The sequence below is a fragment of the Hypanus sabinus genome, chromosome 4 (genome assembly GCF_030144855.1).
Source record: "Hypanus sabinus isolate sHypSab1 chromosome 4, sHypSab1.hap1, whole genome shotgun sequence".
Taxonomy (NCBI): Eukaryota; Metazoa; Chordata; class Chondrichthyes; order Myliobatiformes; family Dasyatidae; genus Hypanus; species Hypanus sabinus.
In genome coordinates, this window is record NC_082709.1 from 116,280,409 (window position 1) to 116,307,046 (window position 26,638).

Consider the following 26,638-nt stretch of genomic DNA (forward strand, 5'->3'; position numbering starts at 1 on the left):
GGAGACAAGCTGGATTGTCATTGTTTGCTGCTGACACTGCACAAGACAAGTTGATTTACCTTCACTGAGGATCTGTTGCATACTAGTTCTTGCAGAAACATGGTTCCATGACTCCTCGCATTCACCATCAATCTTCAGGTCAGGCCACTCAGGGAGCTGTGCTACTATTATTTTTGTGACTGTATGTACTATCATTACTATATGTGGTGTGACTGTATGTACTATGTTTTGCACTTTGACCCCAGAGGAGGTTTTGTTTCACTGCATACATGTTACTGTGGCATGTGTATGGTTGAATGATAATTAAAATTAAACTTGCCTTGCGGACAGCTGGTTCTGGAATGCAGATCTTCAATCCTACCACTGGAATATTACTTTGCCCCATAGCCTTGGCTGCATCCTGTGTTCTCAGTTCAATTTCACATGAAATGAATATAATTGACTGAAGACTAGCTTCTTTGATGGTGGGTGATTCAAGCAGGAAATCAAGATCCATAAGAACATAAGAAATAGAAGCAGGAGTAGGCCATCCAACCCATCACCCTGCAATTCAATAAGATAATGGCTGATCTGTACGTAAACTCAGCTCCATTTACCTGCCTTTACTCCATAACCCTTAATTCCCTTTGTAAAAATCTATCTAACTGTATCTTAAATATATTTAGTGAAGAAGCCTCAACTGCTTCCCTGGGCAGAGAATTCCACAGATTCACCACTCTCTGGGAAAAACAGTTTCTCCACATCTCCGTCCTAAATCTTCTCCCCTGAATCTTGAGGCAATGTCCCCTAGTTCTAGTCTCACCTACCAATGGAAACAACTTTCCTACTTCTATCTTATCTATCCCTTTCAAAAATTTGTATGTTTCTATAAGATCCCCTCTCATTCTGCTGAATTCCAAAGAGTATAGTCACAGGCGACTCAATCTCTCCTCATAGGTTAACCCCTTCATCCCTGGAACCAACCTCCTTGACACCTAAACCCGGTATAAAGACTCACATGCTGGACCGTGTGGGTAATCATGTGGGTAAGCTTTTTTCTTGAAACATGCTCTTCCTGTTAGTTAAATATTTGTTCTCCACCATCTATGACATAATTTAGCAGATTTACAGTTTTGATCTGATCTGTTGGTTGTGAGGTTGCCTGACTGAGACTGCTGAACCCAGATTTTGCCACTGATCATGCATGGAATGTTGTGTAGTTCCACCAGCTTGGCACCTCATTTTCAGATTGATAAATGGTTTATTATTGGGTAATGGGGTGGGGAGACACAGTGATATAGTGGTAAGAACAATGCTTTTCAGATCAGGTGACAAGCTGCTGTCTGTTAGGAGTTTGTACTGTACATTCTTCCCGTGACCACATGGGTTTCCTCCCACAGTCCAAAGACATACCAGTTGACTTGGCTAATTAGTTAATGTAAACTGCCCCATCATTAGGCTAGGATTAAATAGGGAGATTGCTGGATGGCACGGCTCAAAGGGCCAGAAGGGCCTATTCCACGCTGTATCTCAATAAATCGATAAATATTTTATTGTCATACATACAGTGAAAAGTTTTGTTTTGTACAACACCCAGACAGATCATTCCAAATGTACTTGCATTGTGGAATTTCATTGAGGGAAAACAGAGAATGCAGAATAATGCTTGTTACTTAGGAAGTGCAATGCATAGAAACAAAGAAGGTTATGTCGAGGTAGATTGAGAGATCAAGAGTGCTTCTTTATTGTACAAGAGTCATATAATGCTGAAATAGAAGCTCCCCTTGAGTATTGTGGTAACTCTTTTTTAAAGCTTTTCTATCTTCTGACTGATTGAAGGGGGAAGAAAGACAGAATGACCTGGGTAGGAGGGGTCTTTGATAATGTTGGCTGCTTTCTTGAGACGGTGAGAAATATAGACAGAGCCAGCAGAGGGGGAGCCTATTTTTGTGATAGCCTGGTGCTGCTCTCAATATCCCTTCAATAATCTTCTTCATATCAGAGCTGATCCCTGGCTTATATCCCACCATAAGACCATAAAACCTAGGAGCAGAATGTGGCCATTCAGCCTAGTCAGTATACTCTGCCATTCCATCATGGCTAATTTATTATCCTTTTCAATCTTGCCTTCTCTCCATAACCTTTGACGTCCTGATTAATCAGGAACCTATCAACCTCCACCTTAAATATACTTGGTTTCTGCAGCTTTCTGTGGCAAAGAATTCCACAAGTTCACCACCCTCTGGCTAAAGAAAATTTTCCTCATCTCTGTTCTAAATGGATGTCCATCAATTCTGAGGCTGTACCTTTGGTCTTAGATCTCCCTATGATAGGAAACATCCTCTCCACATTACTTTATCTGGACTTTTCAATATTTGATAGGTTGCAATGAGATTCCCCCACCCCCTTATTCTTCTAAACTCCAGCAAGGAAAGGCCCAGCACCTTTAAATTGCTCCTCATATGATAACCCTTTCATTCCAGTAATTACTCTCATGAACCTCCTCTGTCTGCAATGCCAGCACATCCTTTCTTAAATAAGGGTCCCAAAACTATTCATAGTACTCCAAGTGCAATCTGATCAATGCCTTATAAAGCCTCATCATTACATCCTTGCTTTTGTATTCTAGCCCTCTCAAAATGAATGCTAACATTGCAATTGTCTTCTTTACCACTGACTCAACTCAAAGCTGATTCCATGGCCAGATCAGCCATGATCATATTGAACGACAGTGCAGGCTCAACAGGCCAGATGGCTTACTTCTGCTCCTATTTCCTACATTCTAACCCACACGTTAACCTTTAGAGAATCCTGCACAAGGTCTCAAAGTCCCTCTGCACCTCTGTTTTTTAATTTTCTCCCCACTTACAAATTAGTTCATGCTTTTATTCCTTCTACCCAAGTGCATGACCATGCACTTCCCTACATTATATGCCATCTTCCACTTCTTTGCCCATTCCCTCGATCTGTCTAAGTCCTGCAGACACTTTGTTCTTCCTTCTATCTTCATATTGTCTCCAAACCTGGCCACAAAGCCATCAATTCCTCCATCGAAATCATTGACCTATAACTTGAAAAGAAGCATTCCTAACACTGATCCCTGCAGCACACCACTAGCCACTAGCAGCTAACCAGAAAAGGCTCCCTTTATTCCCACTCTTTGCTTCCTCCCAGTCAGCCAATTCTCTATCCATTTTCGTATCATTCCCGTAATACCATTTTCTCTTATTTTGTTAAACAGCCTCATGTGTGGCACCTTGTCAAAGGCCTTCTGAAAATCCAAATAAACAACATCCACTGACTCTCCATTGGATACCCTGCCTGTTATTTTCTCAAAGAATTCCAACAGATTTGTCAGGCAAGATTTCCCCTTCAGAAAACCATGCTAACTTTGGCCTATTTTATCATGTGCTTCCAAGTACCCAAAATCCTCATGATAAACTCCAACATCTTTCCAACCACTGAAGTCAGGCTAACTGGCCTGTAATTTCCTTTCTTTTGCCTCTCTTCCTTCTTAACAAATGGAATGATATTTTCAATTTTCCAGTCCTCAGGAACCATTCCAAAATTTAATAATTCTTGAAAGATCATTACTAATCCCTCCACAATCTCTTCAGCTCCCTCTTTCAGAACCTTGTGTGAAGTCCATCTGGTCCAGGTGACTTATCTATCTTCAGACTTTTCAGTTTGCCAAGCACCTTAGAAATAGCAATGACCTTGCTTCTTCCCCTGACACTCTCACATTTCTAGCATTCTGCTCATGTTTTCCACAGTTAAGACTGATACAGAATACTTAAGCTTCTCCACCTTTTCTTTGTCCTCCATTATTAACTCTCCAGCATCATTTTCCAGTTACAATATCTGCTTTTGTCTCTCTTTTACTTCCCATACCTCTGAAAAAACTTTCTGTATCCTCTTTTATATTATTGGTTTGCTTACCTTCATATTTCACCTTTATAGTACTAGAGTGATGCATATTCCAGCCATGGGGGTGCTAAATGTGATGGTATACAATTCTACTGTTAATATTAGTCCTCAATACCTTGTAGTTGCCCAATTTTGAACTGTCCGTTCTCTTCTGAATTCACCTCATTTTGTATGATTGCAGTAACAGATGGTAGGACTACATGATGGTCACTTTCACACCACCACCTTGGGCAGAGGCATCAATCAAAGCAGACAGATGAGAATCAGGTTTATCACTTATGTTGGTTCACTCACTACAAGTATGTCCTTCAGGACTCGGCCAGTACAGTCTTGTTGGCCTTCGTTATTTTCAATGCCTCTTCCTCACATTGTTCAAAGTGGAGGAACATTGATTAATCAGCCATGGAAGGACAACAGCAGATAATCAGGAGAAGGTTTCCTTGTTCATGCTTCACTTGATCTAATTTAATCTCATCAAGTTTGGAGTCAAAGTTGAGGAACCCTAGGACTTATTCTTCCTGCTTTAATTATTACAACTTTTTGAGTCTCATGCCACTCGCACAGGCTTTATGAAGAGATTAAAGAACACCATTAAATAGGAGAATGATGTTTGGTTTACATCACCAGAAATTAACCTTGTTGGCTAGTTTAAAGTATTATGTTTTACAAAATCTGTACAACTTAATTAATGTTGAGAATTGTTCAAAGAAAGATACATATTGTTTACATTTTTTTCAAATGGCAGTTTTAGTCTGGTAAGATTCTCAACCTTTGGTTTGAAGAATCATAAGCAAGCACTGATGACGCAAAGTTCTTACTAATAGCCTATTAGAGTGATTTTTGGGTTTAGGTCATTTCCATTTAGCACTTGGCTTTGGCTACCAGTCTTCTGTTCCTTTAAAATTTATTGTGGATTTAATTTGGAACAACGCATTCCTAGAAGCTGTGAATTCCAGTCCACAGACCTGCTGGTTTCCGTGGGATGGATGCAAATCAGAAGGTGTGAAGTTTTATGTAGCTTCAAAAGAAAGTACTGTCTATACTTTATAAATGTGGAACTGTCCTTTGTGTTTAACAAATAAATATCGAGCCCCACGTTGGGCATGCAGACCTTTCCACCGAAAGCATCTCCATGTGATGCCTGCTGTACCTTGTTTTGCCGAATAAAGAAGATGCTTTGTAACTCTCTCCAGTGATTTCATTCACGCAACAACGTTGCCTATAATCAGAATGGGAGTAAATGGATAAAACTTATGAATGGCACATTTAGAGTCACAAAGTTACATAGGATAGAAACATGCCCATTGGCCAACCCATCAAGCTGACCAAGATGCCCACATTTGCCACATATCTCATTAAAACTTTTCTATCCATGGGCCTGTCCAATTTTTTTAAAAAAATATTGTCAGTATACCTGTCTCAAGCATTTCCTCTGGTAAATCATTCTATATACAGACCACCCTCTGGTGAAAATGTTACCCCTCAGGCTTCAATTAAATCTTTCCCCTCTCACCTTACACCACTGCACTCTAGTTCTTGATTCCCCAGCCCTGGGAAAAAGACTATGCAGTAATCCTATCTATACCTCTCTTTTTTATATCACCCCTCATTCTCCTACACTCCAATTAATAAAAATCCTTATCTGCTTAAGTTCTGGCAACACTCTTGTAAATATTTTCTGCATTCTTTCCAAACTTACTTAAATATATTTCATTTCAATATAGATTTACATCTGCCATTATTTGCAATTATATTTTAATTACCTCATCCCACAAATTTTCTAGTATTGGAACAATTTTCCAAATTTTTATTATACTCCGTGAATATAGATGTTGCTAGAAAGGCCTGCTTTCATTGCTCATCCCTAACTGTTGTAATAAGCCACCTCTTTGAACTGCTGCATTTTATTTGGTTAAATTATTCACATAGTGCCATTTGGTACAGACATCTAGTTAAAAGGTGTGACTTGGAGGGGAACCATCTGACAGTGGTGTTCCCACACATATACTGGTCCTGATATTCTTGATGGCAAAGGTCATGGTTTTGGATGGTGATGTCAGAAGAAACTGTAGGGTAGTGCAGAGACAAACCTCCTTTTGAGTTGTGGTGAAGTTCTTGATCATGAAGAATGCAGCAAACTGGGACTTGTGGCATAGACCAGCCACTGCCATTTGAAAAGATCTAGAGATTTTCCCTCGTACAATAAGATGAACTCTTGACCACACAATGATGATTATGACTTAGCACCTTATTGTCTACCTGCACTGCACTTTCTCAGTAGCTGTTGCACTTTATTCTACATTCTGAGATTGATTTATCTTGTAGTAGCTCAATGAACCCTGTAACAAATTGAACTGCATAAACAGTATGTAAGACAAGCTTTTCTCTGTACCTCAGTACATGTGACAAGCATAAACACATTTACAAATTAATAATCTAAGGTAAAGTTGTACAAGACTTGCTGCTTGGTTGGAACTCTGTCATCAGCCTCTGGCTCAACTGACTGAGAAAACCATTGCCTCCAGGCACATTCTTTTATCTGAAGAGAGTTTACAGGCATGAATTCTTTTGCCCCTCCTACCTTTGACATGTTTAACAATAGATTGTCACTTTCCTGTAGGCCCAGTTGATGCAACACATCCAATGGGATCACCATAGAATCACCAGCAACAAAGGGAGAAAGAAGAGGAGAAATGGCAGTTACCATTCAAAGTTGCAAAGACAAATTTTAATAAACTTCCAAATGTCACAGGACTCCAAAGTACAATGCAGCAGACTACAGAGATACGCATAAAGTGATTGAACAGGCTTTTGAATAGGATAGCTGCAGTAAATGATGTTATGGTAACCTACATGTAGTTTTCTGTGAGTGCTATTCAATGGTGAAGTTGCAGAAAAATGTGACACAATTTCAATTAGATCCACTCCATCTGAAGGTTGCACAACGGATGACATGATTCTGCCCATGATCTACACTATTAAATACCCACTTTCACTCATCATATTTTGTTCTCTCCACATTTCCATTCACTGTCCCAGATTCCACCAATAGCAGCTAATTAATTTAGCAACTGGGATTGCTAACCGGAAATATCTTTGGGATTTGGAGGAAACTGGTCACAAGAAGATCATGCAATTACCATATATTCAGCACTGAATCCAGTGTCACAGGAACTATGCCACCATGTGGCCCAATGAAATCTAAATATAAAAACACAACTACAGTTAGCAGATCTGGATCACAGCTATTTACTGTATAAGATTGTAAAGGTCACTAGCAAACTCAAGTGCAGAAATCACAAAGGCTTCGGCAACTCAAACAAAAGATTTATTACAGAAATTAACCAGTAAAACTAACATGAGCTCAGGCAATCCATACAAAATCTGAAGAATTGAAATCACTCAACGATAGGAAGAACTCAGTCTGAGTTTCACCAGACAAGGATCCAGAGTGACCAAAGAAAGGAGGGTTGGCATACCCTACCGAAATACACCCTAGAGCATGTAGGAATTCGGCTCCAGACATCATAGGTGTCCAGATGAAGCAATAATCCCCAAAGACAACAACTAGAATGCTAATTAAATTATCCTAAATTGAATGAAAGTGATAAATACAAACAGGGCTTAAAAATTCCCACTATACAAAATGAGACACCTGCAACACAAAGTGAAAAACCAGAGGTAGTCCATAATCAGTTAGACATCAAAGGTAAACAATCCAAGGAACACTGTATATCCACAAGGTGAGACTGAGAAAATACAATCCATATTCCAACTGGAAAAAAATCTTTTTCTTTTAAAAATTACCCCTGGTTGTGACAAAGTTGGACAATGATGCACTTAGATATAACTGCAGGATCACAGCAATAATCACCAATGCTACTGAGATTTTCTGATTTCATCCTATGTATTTTGTTTCGAGTGGATATGATGAATGACAGTGCTGGGAAATTACTCAATAACAGTTTACTACATCGGTGTTCTTTCTTGGTCTCTTACGGTCAGTTGTAACACACAAAAATATTAGGGTGCCACTCTAGGGTAGTGGTTAGTGTGATACTATTAGAGTTTGTAAAGAGTTTGTACGTTCTGCCTGTGACTGTGAGTTTCCTCCAGTTGCTCCTGTTTTCTCCCATAGTCCAAAGGCATACTGGTTAGTAGGTTAATTGGTCATCATACCTTGTCCTGTGATTAGGCTAGTGTTAAATAGATGGTTTGCTGTGTAGCACTGCTCATTGGGCCAGAGGGGCCTGTTCTATGTTCTATCTAATCAGTTTTTGAATATGTGAACAGAACTGCTTTTTGCCATCAGCATTCTTTGAACAGTAGACACATGGCATTCCCAGATTTCAAGTCATTTCTGGGTAGCCAGGACTTCAGGGGTCAATTTTTCTGTTGCTTTCCACTGGACTACTGAAAATTTAAACAGAAATCCAATTAATTGGCCCATTGGCTAATTGGGGCAGCAACTGATTTGGGACAACTCTAAAAGAGCAAAAACTAATCAAGAAAATAGCTAGGATTTTCTTCATTTATTTGGGACATCATGCTGCCTAATTTGGGCAGAAATTTGTTGCCGAACAGTTTCTAACTAACTTCAGATGTGTTAACTTGTGTGACCATTAGATAACACATCTTGCTTAGAGTGAACATTTTCAAATAATGTCAGTTATATGTTCTTGTATTCAAAAAACTGTGATTTTTGTCACTAATAGTTGGCGAGAACTGTTTTTTTGTTCACTGCAGTTCCAAGTATTCAAGCCTGGAGATGCCTGAAACGGGCAGGGGTGAGAATGAAATTATTTCACTACTTCATCAGGTTAGGAACTACAAAGAATTTAAGAGTATCAACAATCATCTTGAATGTTACAATTAAAATGAAGAGATGGAGGATATTGGAAGAGTTGGAGGTTCAATTGCATTGTATGCAGACAATCTATTATTTACAGTAGGTGTCAGCACTGATTTTGTTCATTTACAGCCAATGAAAAGAATGCAGCAACACAGAGGTACACTGGATAAACTCCATTGATAACAATTAGGAACTAACACACAATTTTATACTACTACAGTAGTATTAACAGAGTTCTAATTTGTTCTGTATTTCATTTAAATACATAAAGTGTAACTCAGTTAAACAGTAGTTTGTCTTTTTAACTATTTCCATGAAACTTTAACTAATTGGGGCAACTGCTTAATTGGGCCAAAATGTACTGGTCCCAATGTGTTCCAATGAACCAAAATCCACTGTATTTGGAAATTGTGGCTCAGACTGGCAATTTTGTGGCTGTAAGTACCCTGACATGAAGCAAAACCTGGTTCACTGAGGCTAATGAAAGTGTCATTAGTATTTAACTGATTTTGTAGGAGGATATCTGGAGTAGGGACAGTTCCAAGCAGAAACACAAGAAACTGCTGATGCTGAATCTGGAGTTAAAAAGTTACCCGCTGGAGAAATTTAGCAGTTTAAGCAACATTTATGGAGCAAAAGGGGTGTGCTGAGACAGAGACTGGTAGGTGATAGGTCGAGCTGGATAAGTTTTAAAAAAAACAGGGTTTCCCTTCCACCGCTCTTAATTTTGCTCCAATTTCCCGAACATCTGCCCTCATTGCATCCTCCTGATGCTGTTACAGGAATAGGGTTCCCCTTGTCCTTACCTACCACCCCACAAGCCTCCATACCCAGCACATCAATTTTCACAACTTCTGCTATCTTCAATGTGATCCCAAGCACATTTTCCCTTCCCTCCCCCTCCACTTTCCATAGAGTTGTTCTCTACGCGACTCTCTTGTCCACTTGTCGCAGTTGCAGAGAAATGTGTCAGGAGGGAGATCAGTGTGGGAGGGACAAGTTATGCCTACACTTACACCTCTTCCTCCACCACCATTTAGGGTCCCAAAGAATCCTTCCATCTGAGGTGATACTTTACCTGTATGTCTGTTGGGATCATCTATTGCAGTGTTTCCCAACTTTTTTATAGCCCACCTCCCCCGTAAAGTACTTCCGTACTTGCCAATAACCCCCAAGAGCAGCTTCATACTTGCCAATGCCCCTCTTAGTACTTGCCAATAACCCCCAAGAGCAGCTTCATACTTGCCAATGCCCCTCTCAGGCACAATATACTTTCAAGCGCCCTCATAGTGTAAAAACATGTCTACCATAAGCTAACAAGAGAAAAATTATTTTGCTTTAAATTTTTATTTGTCTTTAAACCTAGCTTACACAGTGCCTATGCACTGTACAGTAGCTTTAATAACAATGTGAGCCTTGAACTTGACAGTTTTTAGCAGGAGTTGAAATATCTCATTCAAGTTGTGACAGCAAAAGCCTTAAGTCCCCAAGTGTAACAATGTCCAAAAAGTTTCTGTATTTTGTGAGTATGTGGTTCACTGCACGAAGCCTCTTTCAACAAGGTAGGATGGAAATGCTCTTCTCCAGACTAGGAATCTTTTGTATGATGGTGTAGCCACATACAACATACCAACATTTTTGAAAAACATTTTTGTTTTTCATCATTCTGAATTTTGATCATTTCTTCATGCAAGCTCTTTTCCTGTTTTTCCACCTTGCAAAGAAATGGATTAATTAACCAATCCAGAACTTCCAGATCATTCAAATCCTTGAATCAATTCTGAAAATCCTTTTTTAGTGACTGCAGATGTGAGCAGTATGAAAGAGAGTGCCATACTTGCAGGGAAACTGTGAGAACATTCTTTTCCCAATGTTTTGTTTATGTATTTCCAATTTTCTGATAAAAGTGGACACTGTACTTTTTGCCTGGATTAAATTGAAATTCCCACCCTGTAGTTTCATATTTAGAATGTTCATTTTGTCATATAGATCAGTTAGGCATGCCACATCCCCATGTAGAAGTTCAATCTTGTTTTCCAAGCTCTTTTCAACTTTGCTAATTTATGCATCCCCAATTATGTGTTTGGTTGGTAAGGTTGGATGAGATTGCTGAGTTTCAGACACATTGTGATGATGAGTATTCACTGTCTTCAGAGCTACGGTTCTTCCTGTGTTCCTGAACCTCATCCTTTTGTTTGGAAGTGCCTGCTTTCCTAATGGTCAGTCTGGTCTCGTGCCTCAAGTGAGGGTGTCATTTACTGCCCTTCCAAGAATCTTGAACACTCCATGACAACTTCTATTTCCCCTAACACCCTCTTAGGATATGTAATCCCCCCCCCCCCCCGCTGGGAATCACTGATCTATTGTATCTTGTGCTCTCGGTGTGGCCTCTTCTACATCAGTGAAACCTGACACAGATTGGGGGACTGCTTCATCAAGTGCCTTCGTTCTATCTGCCTCAAAAAAACCACTCTCCCATGGCTATCTATTGAATTCAACTTTCCATTCCTATACTAACATGTTGGTCCATGGCCTCCTCTATGCCAAAGTCAAGTTGGAGGAGCAACACTTCATGTTCCCTCTGAGGAGCCTCCAGATTGATGGCATGACCATCAATTTCTCTAACTTCCTGTAATTGCCCCCTTCTTTTCCCATTCTCCATTCTGCTTCCTTCTCACTGCTTCTCTTCTCCTCACGTGCCCATTACCTCCCTGTTTACCCCCCTCCCCTTTATCCCATTGTCCATTGTTCTCTTCTATCAGATTCCTTCTTCTTCAGCCCTTCATCTTTTCCATTTATCACTTCCTAGCTCCATACTTCGTTCCCTCCTCCCCCGACTACCCACTTTCCCCCTCATCTGGTCTTATCTATCACCTGTCACTTGTACTCATCCTCCCTCCCCATCTTCTTTTTCTGGATCTCTGCACCCTTCTTTTACATTCCTGATGAAGATAGCTTGAAACATCAACTGTTTAGTCCCCTCCATAGGCTTTGCCTGACTTTCTGAGTTCCTCCAGTATTTTGTCTGTGTTTCTTCCATATATTAGCTATCTTCCCTCTCCACTCTGTTATGATGTGGTGTTTCGATGCAAAGCATCTATCTTCCCTTTGCCTCCATAGATGCTGCTTGATTCACTGAGCAATTCCAAATGAGTTGTTTAACCTGAAAACCAGAGGTTTCAGGCCATCACTTTGATAATTTCTTAGAGTAAAGTTTATGAGAGAGCATGCAATTTTAAAGTTCAAAGTAACTTATTATCAAAGTACATCTATGTCACCATTTACAACCATGCGATTCATTTGCTTGTGGACATACTCAACTGTTCTTAAACATGGTTGGGTGAGTCCTGAGGCTCCTGTACCTTCTACCTAATGGCAGCAGTGAGAAAAGAGCGTGGCTTGGGTTGTGAGGATCTTTAATAATTGATGCTGCTTTTTTACGGCAACATTTTGTATTGGGCCAAATTCACTACCTTTTGTAGGATATTCCACTCAAAGGCATTGGTGTTCCCATACCAGGCTGTAATGCAGCCTGTCAGCACACTTTGCACCACACATCTATAGAACTTTGCCAAGGTTTTTGGTGACATGCCGAACCTCCGCAGACTCCTGAGGAAGTACAGGCACTGTTGTGCTTTCTTCACAATAATATTTATATGATGGGTCCAGAACAGGTCCTTTGAGATAGTGACACCCAGGAATTTAAAGGTACTGACCCTCTCCACCTTTTATCCTCCAATCATTACTGGCTCATGAACCTCTGGTTTCCCTCTTCTGAAGTTTACAATCAGTTCCTTGGTCTTATTGACAATGAGTGAGAGATTGTCATTATTACACCACTCAGCCAAGTTTTCGTTCTCCTTCCTGTATGCTGATTCATAATCCAGTTGATGAGTGTGCAAAATACAACAAACTATACAAATATAAAAATAAAGAAATAATAATAAACAAGCAATAAATGAGATGAAAAGTTCTTGAAAGTGAGTCCATTGGTTGTGGGAACATTTCAATGATGGGGCAAGTGAAGTTGAGTGAAGTTATCCCTTTTGGTTCAAGAACATGATGGTTGAGGGGTAAGAACTGTTCCTGAACCTGGTGTTGTGAGTCTTGAGGCTCCTGTACCTTCTTCCTGATGGCAGCAGTGAGAAGAGAGCACGACCTGGATGGTGAGGGTCACTGAGGACGAATGCTGCTTTCCCGTGACAATGCTCTGTGCGGTTGTACTGAATGGCGGGCAGGGTTTTACCCTGATGGATTGGACCGTATCCACTACTTCTTGTAGGATTTTTTATTCAAGGGCATTAGTGTTTCCATACCAGGCTGTGATGTAGCCAGTCAATATACTCTCCACCAATCATCTATATAAGTTTGTCTAAGTTTTAGATGTCATACCAAATCTTCACAAACTCCTAAGGAAGTAGAGGTTCTGCCAAGATTTCTTCATAATTGAGTTTACATGCTGGGCCCCTGAAATGATAAGTCTGAGGAGTTTAAAGTTTCTGAACCTCTCCACCTTTGATCCTTCAATGAGGACTTTGTTGACTTCCATTTTCGTCCTCCTGAAGTCAATAATCAGCTACTCGGTCTTGCTGATATAGAGTAAGAGGTTGTTGTTGTGGCACCACTCAGCCAGATTTCCAATCTCCCTCCAATATTAAGCTATAAAATTCATATTTATTAATTTCTTTTTTGGCCAAGATCATAAATCAGTGCCAGGGAAGCAGGACAGTCAGCCATTATTTAGTTTTATTTTATTGTTTACTTATTGAGATACTGTGTGCAGTAGGCCCAACTGGCCCTTCGAGCCACCCCTGCTGTTTGCCGATTAACTGTATTGCTTCCTGCATTACTTTTTCAGAAAGCACCTCATAGTCTGCAGACTAATGTGTATGCTTTAGAAAAAAACAGAACATGCATTTATGAAGACATAGAATTGGCCCTTTTGGCTCACCAACCTTTTTGCTTAGACTACATTTTTCAACAAGATCGAACTGTTATATAAATAAGCTATCCATGAGTCTTTGTACATGAACTGCATAAGGTTAATTTGCAGATGCAGGAAGCAGTTAATAAGGCTAAATAGCACATAAAGCTTCATTGACATAGAATTAGAGAACAAGATGAAAATGTTTTACTGTAATTACATATTGTCAAGGCAAGGCAACATCTGGAATAGAACATAAAGATCTAGCTCTAGAAGGCAGTTGAGCCTTCAACTCAACCTTCTTTTTTCAGAACAGGAAAAACATTGGTGATAAGACAAGTTTTAAGATTCAGGGAAAGCAGTGATGGGAAGAAAGGCAAAAAATGTGGTGCCAAATTGACATAAATAATCAAAAGAGGGATCTGGAGAAAACAGATGAATACTTTCTTGATCCCAAAGGAAACAACAGTGTTATAGTAGCATTACAAGTGCACAGATACACAAATATTAGAAGAGAAGTAAGAAAGTATTAAAAAGAAATTACTTTAAAAATAAGATGTACAAGTCAAAGATTACAAGATCATATCCATGCCTATAAGTTGACTCACTGATGGCCAAGGGTAAGAAAGACCTCATATAGTGCTCTTTGGAACAGTACAGTTGTCTTAGTCTTTTACTGAAAGTGCTCTTCTGTTCAGCCAGGAGTTTCCAGAGGGTCCTTTGTTTTACTACAGCCTCCAGTATGTCCAGTTTGACTCCTATAAGAGTCAGCCTTTCCAATCAGTATATTGAGCCTGCTGGCAACAACCGTGCTGATGCCAATGCCCCAGCATACCACCGCATAGAAGATTGTACTGGAGATAACAGACTGGTAGAACATGTGAAGGAGAGTCCCACATACGCCAAAGAACCTCAGTCTCCTCAGGAAGTAGAGAAAACTCTGGCCCTTCTTGTACACAGCCTGTTGTCCAGGTACATCACCAGGTACTTGTAGGTCCTCACCACATCCACATCCACATCAATAACAACAGGGAGCAGTGCAGGCTTGGTCTTCCTAAAGTCCATCACCATCTCCCTCGTCTTACTGATGTTCAGCTGTAGATGATTCAGCTTGCACCATTCAACAAAGTCCTCCACCAGGGCCTGTATTCATCCCCGTCCTCCCTTTACACACCATAATATCGCTATTATCAGAGAATTTCTGCAGATGTCATGACTCAGTGCTGTATCTGAAGTTTGGGGTAAACAGGAAGGGAGCCATTACAGTCCCCTGTGGTGCCCCAGTGCTGCTAATAGCCATATCTGACACACAGCTCTGAAGCTGCACAAACTGTGGTCTGTCAGTCAGATAATCCATTATCCAGAATACAATAGAAGTGCCAACCTGCATTGAATGGAGCTTTTCCCCCAGCGCTGAGGGCTATATAGTATTGAAGACACTAGAATATAAAAAAAACATGACCCTCAGTATTGCCTTGCTTATCCAAATGGGAGTAGGCTCTGTTCAGTGGGTAGATGATAGCATCATCAACTCCAACTTGCTCCTAGTGGGCACACCACAGGGGATCGTGGGTTAATCTGACTAGGAGTTGGAGGTGGCCCTGGACCAGCCCCTCTAGGATCTTCAATATGTGTGAAGTCAGGACCACTAGATGGAGGTCATTCAAAACCTTTGGTTGGCCCTTCTTGAGTACTGGGATCACACATGATGTTTTCCACACAGTCAGGACACTTACCAGGCTGAGACTCAGATTGAAAATGCGCTGGAGAACTCCACACAGCTGCTCAGTAAACTCCTTCAGGACCTGGGGGTTCACACCTTCCAATCCCAATGCTTTGCTGTGTCTGAATTTCCCCAGAGACCTCTCATCTTAGTAGAGAAGGCAAGTTCATGATGGCTGGGGAGTTGATGGAAGGTGGGTGCTGGGGAAGGTGAAGATTGGGACAATAGCAGTTGGTATGTAGAAGTATGGTTAGTAGGTGCAGGGGAAGGAAGGGGTGTAGACAGTGGTAGCCTGTGCTGTTCTGGAGGGGAGAGGAGAGAAAAGGGGAGGTGTTGGTGTTCAGAGAGCATTGGGTACCTCAACACCTGGGCTGGTGTGCTGAGGGGGCTGTGAACAGGAGGGCAATTATCAAACCTATTGAAGAATTGGTTTAACTCATTTGGCCATTCACAGCTGCATTCCAAGGTTCTACAGCTATGTTCTTCATGCCTCTCCACACCTCCCATGTGCTACTCTGCCCAAGATGCAATTAAGAATAGGTTTATTATACGACATGACTTTTATGTCTGGTAATGTTTCACCACCTGAAAACAGTTTTTACATGTCAGCTGTATGACCTTCCAACAGCACCTTACTCAATACAACTTTGTGGAACAGCATGCTTTTCAATCAGGCATATTACAGCTTAACTGTATGATTGATTTTATTTTGCTATTAGTTATTTAAAAGGAGACTGGCAAAACTTATTTGAAATTTTAACTTTAACAATGTATTAAATTTTCCACTTTCAATTCATGTAACATATCACATCTGATAAATAATATTTCATGTTTCAACAGGCTGCTAAAAACTAAATCCTGTCTGATCTTCATGCTTTCGGATTAACTGGACTTTTTCATTTGTTTTCATATCCAGTGTTAGTGAATTTACATTAATTCTCCTCAACTAGTTTTGAAGAATGCTGTTATCAATTCCTTTAACGTTATAAAAGAACAATGTTAAAAATCTGAGGAATTGCCAGCAATTGCTCCAAAACATTTCCTCTTCTCAGAACTCACATCCCCCACCCCCAATTCCAAATTGCTTTGAGCCATAAAACAGAATCCCCTGCTGCTGTGGGATCACTCATAGCCTTTCAGCTGTACTTTATCTAACTTTCACAATCAACCAGACACAGGATGGTGAATACCTCTATGTACAACAATGTTGCTTTTGGTGACTGAACTAAAGTTGAGCTGAAAAGAATAATTCCGTCCAATTTTTTTCTCTATTTGAACATGATAAAGTGAGTAAGCTTCTCATTATAGATTCAAGGAAGTAAACACTTGAATTATTGCTGCACTTTGCCTTGACACTGCCAGCCCACTCTCAGTATAAATCAGACTTTGCATATTCAAAGATTCTAAGTTCAAATTTCAAAGTAAATTTTATTATCAAAAGTGTATACATGTCACCATATCTAACCCTGAGATTAATTTTCCTCTGGGTATACTCATCAAACCCATAGAACAGTAACTCCAACAGGATCAATGAAAGATCAAACACAGTGCAGAAGATAACCCTAGCCCAGTGATCCCAGGTTACATCACTGCTGATGTGTCCCAGAATATACGATTCAAGGTATATTTGTTATCAAAGTACAGTATTTATACAGATTACAACTCTGAGACTCATCTGCCCACAGGCAGCCATGAAACAAAGAAACACCATGGAACCTGTTCAAGAAAACATATTACTAAGTTATTTTCCCCAACTTAATTAAAGTATGTAATAGTTTTGCCTCACCCTTCCATCTAGTTTCCCAGCAGCTTTCATGTTCTTTGTAATTTAAACACTCTGCTTTCATTTACCAAGATCATTCTTTATCCTTCTGAGGAAAGATTAATTCACATGCTCACTACAATTATGTCATTCATATACACAAAACATCTGTTGGGGAATTTCTGGCTATATTGTCATTTTTTAGTAACACTGAGGTTCCTAGATGCCCACTGTCAAATGCTGCCTTTCATGTTCATGGTAGTCAGTTTCACCTTGTGTCCAGAATTCAGTTCTGCTCTGGGGCAGATGATTCTCCTGAACCAAATCTGCTTTATACCTTGCAGGAAGATGGCCTTGTGCTACTCAGGGATACCATTGCCTACATGCAGGGATTTTGTGGGGGGGGGGGGGTGGGAAGGGAGAGAATCAGAAATCGGATTTTACACAAATATCTGTAGTGCAGTCTAAATCAATGGGTGGGTGACAGATCCTTTCCCCATCAAGTCTGGAGTCAGGTAGAGTTGTCCACTCTCCTGTTTTGTTTGTGTGCTGCATAGAACTGTTCTCCAAATCCATCAGGAAGAATGAAGACATAAGAGGGGTGACATTGCCAGATAGTGGAAGCACGCAAGTCAAAGCCTCCTATACATGGACAATATGACTCTGTCTTCTGCGTGGATCCATGGTCATGATCAGCCTCTGCGACCAGTTCAAGTTGTCATCTGAGATCAGAGTCAACTGCAAGAAGAACAAGGCCATACTCTACAGTAATTAGAAACATAGAAAACCTACAGCACAATACAGGCCCTTTGGCCTACAAAGCTGTGCCAAACATGTCCTTACCTTAGTACTACCTAGAGTTACCCATAGCCCTCTATTTTTCTAAGCTCCATGTACCTATCCATGAGTCTCTTAAAAGACCCTATTGTATCCGCTTCCACCACCACCACCGCCGGCAGCCCATTCCACACACTCACCACTCTCTGCATTAAAAAACACTTACCCCTAACATCCCCTGTGTACCTACTTCCAAGCACCTTAAAACTATGCATACAATGAACAGTACACATGTGATACAGTTCTGACTTTACGGTACAACGCTACTGAAAAAGTTGCTGAAGATGATCTGGCCCTGCCCTGAGGAACACCTGCACTGCTGCCCTCAGCTAGGATGATTGATTTCCCACGACTACAAACATCTTCTTTTGTGCAAACTAAATCTCCAATCATTAGTCCTGTATGCATATTATTGTTAACTTCTCCATTCTCAAAAATCATAGAGCTCTGCACAAAGTAGAAAAATTAGCTGAAGTGGTGCATAATATACAGCCAGAAATATGACTTGGTAATCATTCCATTGTCCATTTTCACCACTTTAATGCACTTTTCATATGACATTTACAAATGGCTGAGTGGACAGAGCAAAAGCTACTATGTTCAGCAATATCCTAGCAACAATTCAAAAGATCAAGTCAAGTAGTTCTGCTGCACTGCCATGTGCTCAACAAAATGTGAAAAACATTCTTCGTATATTTACTTTCTATATTACAACATCAGCTTATATCAGGGGTTGCCAACCTGGGATCCACTAACTCCTCGGTCAATGATAGGTGTCCATGGCATAAAAAAGATTGGGAACACCTGGTTTACATCAAACCAATGGATGGAATTTTCAGAGATGTTATGAAGTGAATGTTACTCACCAATAACTTGGATCATTGTTGTTCAGTTCGGATATTCTTAAGACTCTTATAAACATTTGATCTAATAATTATCAGCAATGAAATGATATTGATCTTTTTGACACAAATAATACATGGATGATATGTGCTACCCAAGATCCATATTTTAGTTAAAGGAAAATTAAAAATAACTGCACATCCAGGAAATCTGAAATAAAAGCAAAATGGCCAGAAGATCAGGTAGCACTTGGGAAAAGAAGAACAGCACTGATGCTTCAGGTGGAAGATCCTTTGTCAGAACTGGGAAGAGAGAAAACGTATTTCTTTTAATATAAGAGTTGTTGTTTGGAAAGAAATATAGCAGTGGAATTCAGCTTTAAGCAATACTCTTTTAAAAAGATGAAATAAAACAAAAACCAATCAAAGTGAACAAGGAAAAAGAGAAAGACATAAACTCTGTCATAGTAGAACTGGATTCCTTGAAAAGACAGTAAATACAATTAATAATTTAGAATCAAAACTGCTGATATAGCAAATCTGAAGTAAAGTACAAAATGCAGCTAATGAAGAATCTTTAATGTGAAATCTTAACCCAGTTTCTCTTTCCATGAACAGAGCCAGTATTTACCACCATGTGAGATCCTCAGTGATGCGTATGCCAAGGAACATAAAGCTGTTCACCCTCTCAACCCCAGATCCATTGATGTGAACAGGGGTTAACCCGTCTCCATTCCTCCTGTAGTTCAGAACTAGCTCCTTTGTTTTTGTGACATTGAGGGAAAAGTTGTTTTCTTGACACACTATGTTAGGGTGATGACTTCTTCTTTGTAGGCTGCCTCATTATTATTTGAGATTAGGCCAATCAGTGTAGTATTGTCAGAAAATTTAATTAGCAGATTGGAGCTGTGGGTGGTGACACAGTCATGGTCTACAGAGTAAAGGAGGAGGCTTAGAACACAGCCCTGAGGGACACCTGTGTTGGGGACCAGGGGGCAGATCTGAAACGTTAATTTACACCTAGGCCCCGAATATACTGATTAACCCACTGAGTTCCTCCAGTATATTTTTTGTTCCAGATTCCAACAACTGCAGTCTCACTATTACAATTTCAGTTTAGACCCTTTGTCTTCTTATTTCCATTCTTGTTGTGTAAGCCCTGAGACAGCTGATCAGGCAACGATGAAAGCTGGAAATTCTGCCACAGATGGGGTAAAATGGTGAGTAGTTTTTCTTCTACTTATTTTGCAAGGCTTCTTTGTAGTCACAACATATGGACTCATCCTGAGTACTGACTTTACTATAAGGAATCCATTGGCTAAAGATCCCAGAAATCAGTCAAGATGTTGGACTTCTTTAGGGAAGCTTTGTGCACATACCTGCATCTTTTCCCTGTCTGCTTAGTAATCTCCTCCAGCAGAATGTGGAATATAGTTTCTGTTCTAGCATGGAGCATGTGAACTATGTGGCCCGTCTGATATCGCAGACTGAGTGTAACTGAATGTCACGAATGTTAACCTGGGAGACAATATGCACGGTAGTTTATTTTCCTTCTAGTGAATTTATCAGATAGTGCAGTGGTATTGGTGAAACATTTGCTGTGCCTGAGCAGTCTATTGAAATTCTCATATTAATTTCCAAGACATTCCCTCTCCATTTGCCTTAGTGTTAGTCCTCCAGGGCATTCATATGTCACCTACTCTGGAATCTTGATCAACCAGCTTAACTTTTAAATCAGTGGTAGCCTTGCCTTTAGTTACCAAAGGCCTGATATCTAGTATTTTTCTCTCTACACTTTTCTGCTTTGCCAACCTAAATTTATTTTAAGGCACACTCATTAAGATTCACAATTTTGACTAAGTATTAACATCTTTTTATCAGATTTACAGACATTTTTATTTACACTCATGTTAAATGCCGGTGTATTTTATTACATTCAGAGTTATTGAATTTATAACAATTATTTGAACTGTTATAGTATTCATAAGCAAACATTTAACATGTTTTTAAAGCCATACCCTTAATACAAAATTGTTTTGTCAGAAATAAAAGCTGTTCAGAACGGAACTTTAAATTTCTGAATATATTAATGCAGAGAACTGATGTCAAACACAATTTTGTGTGAATTTTCAAAACTTAAGTCCATTCGTTAACTTATAAAAGCCCTTTTATGCTTTCATGATGTATAAGTAAAAGTTTACAGTCGTTATGAAAATTGTAATGTGAAATAAAGTTAAATCAAAAAAGATTACTTCTAGGAAGTAACTGATACAACTGCAGATTTTTTTTTAAAGAGAAGGAAAATGCAGCTTCTGGATCTGAGAACAGGAGATTGATCTATTCAGGGAGTTTTAATGAAGGGTCCCAGACGTGAAATATTTATCTTTTCAAAACTTCCTGAGTGATCCTCCTTTATACAGATACCGGCTCAGTTATTCCCGGCAATTTACATTTCATTTCTGAAAGAATGATGTGCTGTACCTCCAAATAAATTAAAATAGAGTTTACAACTATAACAAAATTGTTTCAAATAAATCATTTTTAAACAGAAGAAATGAAATACTTGATTCAAACGAGCTGTTTTTGCTAATTGTCTGGACATAATCTAATACAAAATGAGCTTCCCTATGTTCTACATCAGTCACAGTACTAATATAACGGTGAAAAAGACAGTTAATTGCCATCAAAACAATAGAAATCTATCTCAGGGAACATACCGCCTCTTAGCGCCGAGGGCAAATTGTCGGTCTGGGAACGCGCTGTGCCTTCGCAGCACGTGCACTTCCATCGCGAGCTGCCCAGCTGCGTGAGCAAGTGCGTGTATGCGATGACCCTGACGTCGCGGTTACGCAGCGGAATATGGCGGCTCAGTAGAAGGTGCGATTGTGGAGCTGATCGTCTCTCAGCGTTTTAACGCTGTGGGTGAGTGATCTTTCAACTAGCGATCAGCTCGGTTGGCCGTTGGTTCCGTGGGCAGGTGTGTAGTGGGAAGGAGTTGGTGGTGGTGGTGAGGGGGGGGGGGGGGGTGAGGTCAGGTGTAGCCGGTCCGGACGGCCAGTTTTGCCTCATGTCCCGACTTCCAGATTGCGAGCTCGAACCGATGCCGCGGCTCGTGCCGAGCCGGGAGCGGAGCGGCGCCAGTCCGAGCCTCAGCCTCGCGCCCCTCCTCGCGGGGGTTGTGCGCAACCTCGCGCCCTCGGCTCACCTGTCGGCTCGTTCAAGTCTCGCAGCAGTTTGCAGCCCGGGCTCGGGTTGCACTCCGGAGCACAGAGTCTGCCGTTGCTGGGCGCAAACCGAGGGGCTGTCCCGGTGGGCATTGGCGTGGGGATTATCCCCTCATTTGCTGTTCCAAGGTGCCAGTTGCACCCTTGTCTCACTGTAGTTGATTTGCTTTCCTCATCACCATCCAACCAGAAGGATCGATCAGCTCTCTGTCGCCGTCTTTTTCACTTCACAAAATGTTGCTCTTTATGCACGCACCGTGGGCAGAAGCTTGAAAGTTTTGCAACTTTCTTACAGTCTCTTGAGTTACAGGTGTGTGATTCGCGAATGTGTACGTTTTTGGCTGTGGAAAAGAAGCCGATTTATAGGAGTGGTGGCGTATGTCCGTTTTAACACAATAGTATGATTTTTTAAAAAATCAATATAAATTTCCCAGACAAATGTTCATGGCCCGAAATTGAACGAACTTTTACTTCGTAGTGCTTTGAATCATGTTACATTAATCCTTTTTACTGTGAACTGTTGAGAATATTCATAAGACAAAGGAGAACAATTCGACCATTCGGCCCATCGATCTAGCCCGCCAATACATCGTGGCTGATAGATTATCCCTTTCAACCTCATTTCCCATCACCTTTGAACCTGGCAAATCAAGAACCTATCAGCTTCTGCTTTAAATACACACAATGACTTGGCCTCTACAGATGTTTGTGACAATTCCACTGATTCACCCTAGCTAAAGAAACACCTCCTCATCTCCATTGTAAATGGATGTCCCTGTGGGAATATTTATCCTGAGTCAGTAAAGATGAGGTTTGAGCAGCACGTGGCCCTGGGGTTTGGTTGGTGATGCTGTCAACATGGAAGTAAATATTTGCAGTGGTTACATCTGGTATGTCTTAGAACAATATAGTACAGAATCAGGCCTTTCAGCCCAACTCATCCATGTTGTTAATTTCATGTTTGAAGGATAGATAACAGAGTGACAAGGATATAAACTTTTAGTACTTCGAAGATAGTGGTGTAGGAGATGGGAAAGAGGCTAAATCGATGAAAATGGAGAACCTGGTTTAATTAAGCTAACCAGGCAGCATCAATGGAAAAGAGTTAACAGTTGACGTTTCAGGCCAAGACCCTTCATCTGAAGGATCTTAGCCCGAAATGTCAACCATTCATTCTTTTTTCTAGATGCAATCTGGCATTCTGAGTTCCTCCAGTGTTTCATGTGTGTTGCTTGGAGGTGTTCTCATCTTTGTTTTCATTCAGCTATTTTAATGGCACTGGAGAAGGATGGAGATGGATTAGGAAAGTTGAGGGATGATGGTTTACTGCAGTACTTCAATCAGGACTGTTTCCAGGGTTGGAAAAGTCGTCATGTATCTGGGAGGTAAAGCAATGTTAATGCTAAGTTAAGATAGATTAGTAGGTCAGTATACTTAATTGACCAAAAGGTTCCTTAAGGTTGTTGTTGCCAGGCGGGTGGGGGGGATTAGTGGTGGGGGGGTTAATGGGGATAAGCTCTCACTACCTATTAAATGTTCCCAATAGTGTGCATCTTAGATGGGCTCTGTTAATCAAGTCCAGCTCCTGTCCTTCACATGTGGTTTAGTTAGTCCAGCAGAACAGTTTCTATTGACAGGACAAGAAGCAAATGTGGGTTACTGACACCTTAAAACTAGTTGCTTTGGGCAGATGGGGTTCATTAATCGTTGTTGCCAGCTCATCTAGGAGAAGGAGAACTCTAACCTCAACCCTACACTGCCTTGCAGCTATACCTGCTCATGGGGAAGGCTTCGGTAGTAAAGTCAAAGGGAGAAATTGAGAGCTTGAGTCCTGAAGACAGACTTACATTGAGTTCAATGCTGACTGGCAACTCCTGTAATGCCACTGGCACCAAACTATATCGATACCTTTGGATTCATCAGTTGAGTGGACAAGGGGAGTCTGCTGCACAAGCAACAGCTTGCTTTCTATGTTATACTGCCCTGGTTTGCGTATTTGTGTACAGGCTTGCAGGAAGCAACATCCATGGTCAACCCCGACCAGCAGAGGGTATCAAATTGACTGAAAGGCTGCCTGAAGTGTGCTTTGCTTCGAAGTTTTAGACACTCCAACAAAATTGTTGTTTAAGTTATTATTTACTTAGATTGTTCAGCTCATGGGGCTCAAGCCCATTTCCACGAGCCATATCATCATAGTTACTCCCCTTCCTCCGCAACTTAATTCCTCTCACATCTCATTTGTACCCTTACTGGTTCTTATAACCATTAACCTATAGTAATAAGTGGTTTACAGTAACCACAAAACCTACCAGCACATCTTTTGGATCCCATACTGAGATTAGAGGAATGTGCACATTCCAGATTAGCTGCATTTTATGTCTGGATTAAACCCAGGCTCCTCAAGCTGTGAAATCAGTGCACTAATTTCTGTACTGTTACATTATTCAATGAGATCCTCTTCTGTCTTCAAAAACATGAAAGAGCTAAGCTATATCCTGCTCAGTATCTAGACATAGTCTTTCATTCAAGATACCAGTTTCTTATAACTTTATTGTTCTACCTTTGAAAGCAGCATAAATCAAACCAGCACACACTATCCCAGGCAAGAGTTCAGAAAAACTTAATCTGCAAAAAAGACTTTTTTTTGCTCTTGTAACCAATCCCTCTTGTTGTAAGATGCAATGTATTATTTATTTTCCTTATTACTGGATTGTAGATTAATTTTGTATACAAGGACACTCAGTTCCTTCTGCCCAATACTTGATAGCTCCTCATCAATTAAAGGGAATTGTTCTGTATTCCTTCTACTCAAGTGAATAAATTATCTCCCCCAGACAATATTCCCCTCACGCTTATTCTTGCTTATTCATTGAATCTGCCAATATTCCTCAGCAGTTCATTTGCATTCTCCTCAGTTTATTTTCCCCATGTACCCAATATCAGTGAACTTTGTATTATGTATGCTCTCTTTATCTGTGTCATTGATAGGTGTTGTGAAGAGTTGCAGCCCAGCCAATAGGTCCTCTGACTTCAAAATGACATTTAATCCTCCAGTTTTTTATCCTTTACAAAAACTTTAATTATTTTTGTAATATTTCCCCAATTCACCTTCTATAGTCTTTTATCAATTGTCTTTGGAAATCTTGTTTCAAGGAGAAATGTATTTTTCTCAAATAGCAATTGGGAATATTTTATTTTGATGTTGGTACTTGTAACAGCAAATGTTGCAACATGTTTTAGGATGTGATGTTTCAAAGGAATGTCTGATGAGCAATGTACAAATTGTGTGATGCTGATGTTCAAAACATTCTAAATGTTTTCATTATTATCTGGATGGAAAGTTAATTTTATTTGATTCTAATTTTGATACCTGTAAAAGACAACTCTTGTGTTTTGTAGGTGATGGTAATGAGAATTTTTTTTACTTTCTGGGATGAAATAAGCTATTCATTGGAGTAATTATGAGCATTCTCATTGCTCTACCTAGCATTAATGAAGATATTCTTATATAGTATATCAAAGCAAAACAGTTATGTTGAGGGATTTATTGTGAATACATCTTGATCATAAAGCTAATGTTTTAAACTTTTGGCATGCAAAATAAATGACTTTTTTGCATGTGGCATGTTACCTAATTGCTCTTTTTTAACCTAATCATGGAGGTTGAGGGGGTCAGCCAAGGTCTTCAGATGTTCTATTCAGGCTTGATCTGACAGACTGACTGGCATTTGGAGGAACCATTGCACTCTACTTAAAGATGGAAAGCTCCTGACTTGGGAGGTGCTGATCCACTATGGTTCATCTGCTTTAATTGCTGCTTGTGGTTAAGAGTTTTAATTCTACAAGAAGATTAAATGTGAAGAAAAGATGCCAGCTCTTTGATTGTCAAGCTCGAATGTTAGAAACACATGCAGAGGACTGACACGTCACCTAAATTTAAATTGTGAATGACGTTTTGGTAGGTCAAATATGATGACAGAATATAGTATTAATAGTAAGACTCTTGACAGTGTGGAGAATCAGAGGGATCTTGGGGTCTGAGTCCATAGGACACTCAAGGCTGCTGTGCAGGTTGACTCTGTGGCTAAGAAAGCATATGGTGCATTGGCCTTCATCAATCATAGGATTGAGTTTAGGAGCCAAGAGGTAATGTTGCAGCGATATAGGACCCTGGTCAGACCCCACTTGGGAATACTGTGCTCAGTTCTGGTCACCTCACTATAGGAAGGATGTAGAAATCATAGAAATGGTGCAGAGGAGATTTACAAGGATGTTTACAAGGATTGGGGAACATGCGTTATGAGAACAGGTTGAGTGAACTTGGCCTTTTTTCCTTGGAGCGATGGAGGATGAAAGTTGTCCTGATAGGGGTGTATAAGATGATGAAAGGCATTGATTGTGTGGACAGTCAGAGGCTTTCTCCCAGGGCTGAAATGGCTAGCACAAGAGGGCACAGTATCAAGGTGCTTGGAAGTAGGTACAGAGGAAATATCAGGAGTTAATTTTTGTTTACGCAGAGAGTGGCAAGTGCATGGAATGGGCTGCCGGTGACGGTGGTGGAGGCGGAT

General features: G+C 40.3%; 1 protein-coding gene across 2 annotated transcripts in view; it reads left to right on the plus strand.

Annotated features, from left to right (window-relative positions):
- The first annotated feature begins 21,661 nt into the window (after window positions 1-21,661).
- The window catches only part of scml2 (Scm polycomb group protein like 2), a 136,663-nt gene continuing 131,686 nt past the window's right edge, over window positions 21,662-26,638 (plus strand). The window contains exon 1 of one of the 2 annotated variants that reach the window (XM_059967974.1): window positions 21,662-21,768. The gene's annotated coding sequence lies outside the window, so the exon portion shown is untranslated. Of the gene's footprint in view, window positions 21,769-21,808; window positions 21,824-26,638 lie in introns of those variants that run through there. The other variant, XM_059967976.1, reaches the window with a different exon arrangement.